Source organism: Ornithodoros turicata, unplaced genomic scaffold, assembly GCF_037126465.1.
Source record: "Ornithodoros turicata isolate Travis unplaced genomic scaffold, ASM3712646v1 Chromosome17, whole genome shotgun sequence".
Classification (NCBI taxonomy): Eukaryota; Metazoa; Arthropoda; class Arachnida; order Ixodida; family Argasidae; genus Ornithodoros; species Ornithodoros turicata.
Genome location: NW_026999326.1, coordinates 121,034 through 123,974, shown reverse-complemented (window position 1 = coordinate 123,974; position 2,941 = coordinate 121,034).

Below are 2,941 nucleotides of genomic sequence, written 5' to 3'. Positions count from 1 at the left end.
TTCAGAAAGAATATTACAAGCGGACATTGAGAAACTATTAGACCAACTCCCACCTCCTTTCATTGTCTCGGGAGACTTTAATGCACACAACTATCTGCGGGGGAGCTCTAAAATCGATAGCCGGGGGAAAATTCTAGAGAGGATCTTACTTGCTCGACCCATATGTCTTCTTAACACAGGTTCACCAACATACCTCCACACAGCCACACAGTCTTTCTCCGCCATTCACTTGTCCTTTTGCAGCCCATCGCTGTTCCCAGACATTGCGTGGGCAGCGATGACAAATCCGATGGGCAGTGATCACTTCCCAGTGATGTTGACGTATGTTTCAAGTACAGACACAATAAGAACTCGTCATCCTCACTGGAAGCTCCGAGCGGCCAACTGGAGTTTATTCAAAGAAAAATCAGAGTTCACTCCAGCATCTTTTAATGGAATGTCGATAGACGGCACCGACGATTTTACCACCAATGTTATGTTGGAAGCTGCAGTTCAGAGTATCCCGCAGACCTCCTCCCGTCTACCTAGGCATACAAAGCCATGGTGGACAATGGACTGTGAGGACAGACGGAAGCAACAAAATCGCGCTTGGGGTATCTTTCGTAGGTATCCCACACCACAGAACCTGTTAACTTTCAAAAAGGCACGTGCTAAGGCAAGGTGGACACGGCGCCAGGCCAAACCGTCCTACTGGCGCAATTTTGTCTGGTCTTTAACACAAAGGACCCCATCAAAGATAGTGTGGGACAGAATTAGAAAGATCAAAGGAGAGTACAGAAGCTTTTCTGTCCCTCTGCTTGAGGTAAATGGAGTTCCATGCCAGAGCCTAGATGAACAGGCTGATGCATTGGGTCAGCACTTTCACAATATATCGAATTCCTCCCATTACACAGACAAATTCTTAACTGTCAAACGGCGTGAAGAACAATGAATTATCACAACAACAGGGAGAACTGTGCATATAACCAACCTTTCACTGCCCGTGAACTCCTGCAGGCACTATCATCAGTAAATGTTAGTGCTCTCGGCCCAGATCGAATCGCCTACTCCATGCTTGTCCATTTGTCAGAAAAAATCAAAGAAGGTTTGCTCAAGTTTTTCAATGATATCTGGGGTAGTGGTCAAATGTCGTCAGCATGGAAGGTCGCTACAGCAATTCCTCTCCTGAAACCAGGAAAGGACCCATGAAACCCTACAAGCTATATGTCTGTAACTCAAACATCGCCATGCCAGTACTGGACAGCTGTTTCGGCCTTCTTGGACCTCATCAGCAGTACGCAGGCAGGCAACGTTTGAGTGGATGGCGTCAGAAGGTCACGTAACACGTGATTCCTCCCGTCAGGGTGAGATAACTCACTCACTGAAAGCCCAGTGCAAAGCCAGTGAAGTATAATAGGAAAAAAATAGCCGGAGCTCTTTGGCTGCACGTATAGCATATGTCTGTAACTCAAACATCGCCATGCCAGTACTGCCAGTACTGGCATGGCGATGTTTGAGTTACAGACATAACCTACAAGCTATAGGCCGTTGCTCTCACTAGTTGTATTGGAAAAACTTTTGAGAGAATGGTTAATAACAGGCTGGTGTATTACCTCGAAGTGAATAACTGCCCAGACAATAATCAATGCGGTTTTCGAACTGTGCGTTCTAATACAGATCATCTTGTCCTCTTGGAAACCGCAATCAGAGAGGCATTTGTCAGGCTGGAATCACTGTGTCTCGGTATTTTTGGACCTAGAAAAGCGTATGATGCTGCGTGGCGGTATGGTATCATACGAGATCTGCATTCCTTAGGCATAAGGGGCCGACTTTTACGTTTTGTCGTCAATTTTCTTCACACGAGAACCTTCAGGGTACAGTTGGGTACCACCCTGACAAGGCCATTTGTTCAGGAAAACGATGTCCCTCAGGGTTCGGTTCTCAGTGTGACTCTTTTTATTGTGAAAATGAATTCAATAGCTACCGCAATTCCTCCTTCTGTGTCTTACACGTTGTACGTCGATGAAGCGCAAATCTCCTACTCCTCGACAAATTTGAATACATGTGAGAGGCAGCTCCAGCTGACGATAAACAGACTTGCCAGATGGGCTGACCAAAATGGATTTAAGTTCTCCCCAGAGAAGACCGTGTGTGTCCTATTTTCCAGGAAAAGGGGACTGCTTCCAAATTCAACACTGTCCATCAATGGTCGGGACCTTGCAGTCCAGGACGAACACAAATTCCTGGGAATGGTCTTTGACAGAAAACTCACTTTCTTGCCACACAGCAAAGAACTGAAGAAAAATATATGAAATCTTTGGCTTTAATGAAGGTTATACCGGTAGGGTTTGTGGTTTTCGGCATTTATTTTCAACCCAATTCGGAGGGTGTTTATCGGCATTTATATGGGGGACTATAAATCGGATTTTTTCGGCATCTATATTCCGCCCAAAAAATAAATGCCCGAATACGGGCATCTATTTATTTCGCATGAAGGAAAGCCTATTTCGCGCGCGAAGTAACAACGAACCGAAAAGAAGCTAATCGATTCATGGCTTCATTAACAATGTCTTTTATTGCCTGTGTCAAACCAGCAAACGAGGAGACTAACTCTTGTTGTAATAAATGCAAGCGTACATCATCATGCTCGCATGTCATAGCGGCTCGCTCCTTGCGATTAATAACACGCAGTTTAGAGAAAGCGTGCTCAACATTACCGCAAGAAACAGGAATAGCCAGTATGCTTAAGGCGCACTGCGATAACAAAGGCCATGTGCTGGAACGGGTCGTCCAAAACTGAATAGGAGATATATCCACCTGAGGGGCAGGGCATGCAGCATATTCGAAAAACTCGTGCTTTATATCATCCATACGAGATTCATCTCGTAGAACAAATAAGAGTAAGTCCTCATACAGTGAAGTGCCTCGAAGTGCCTCAGGAACGGAAACAAGGGTCACTCCA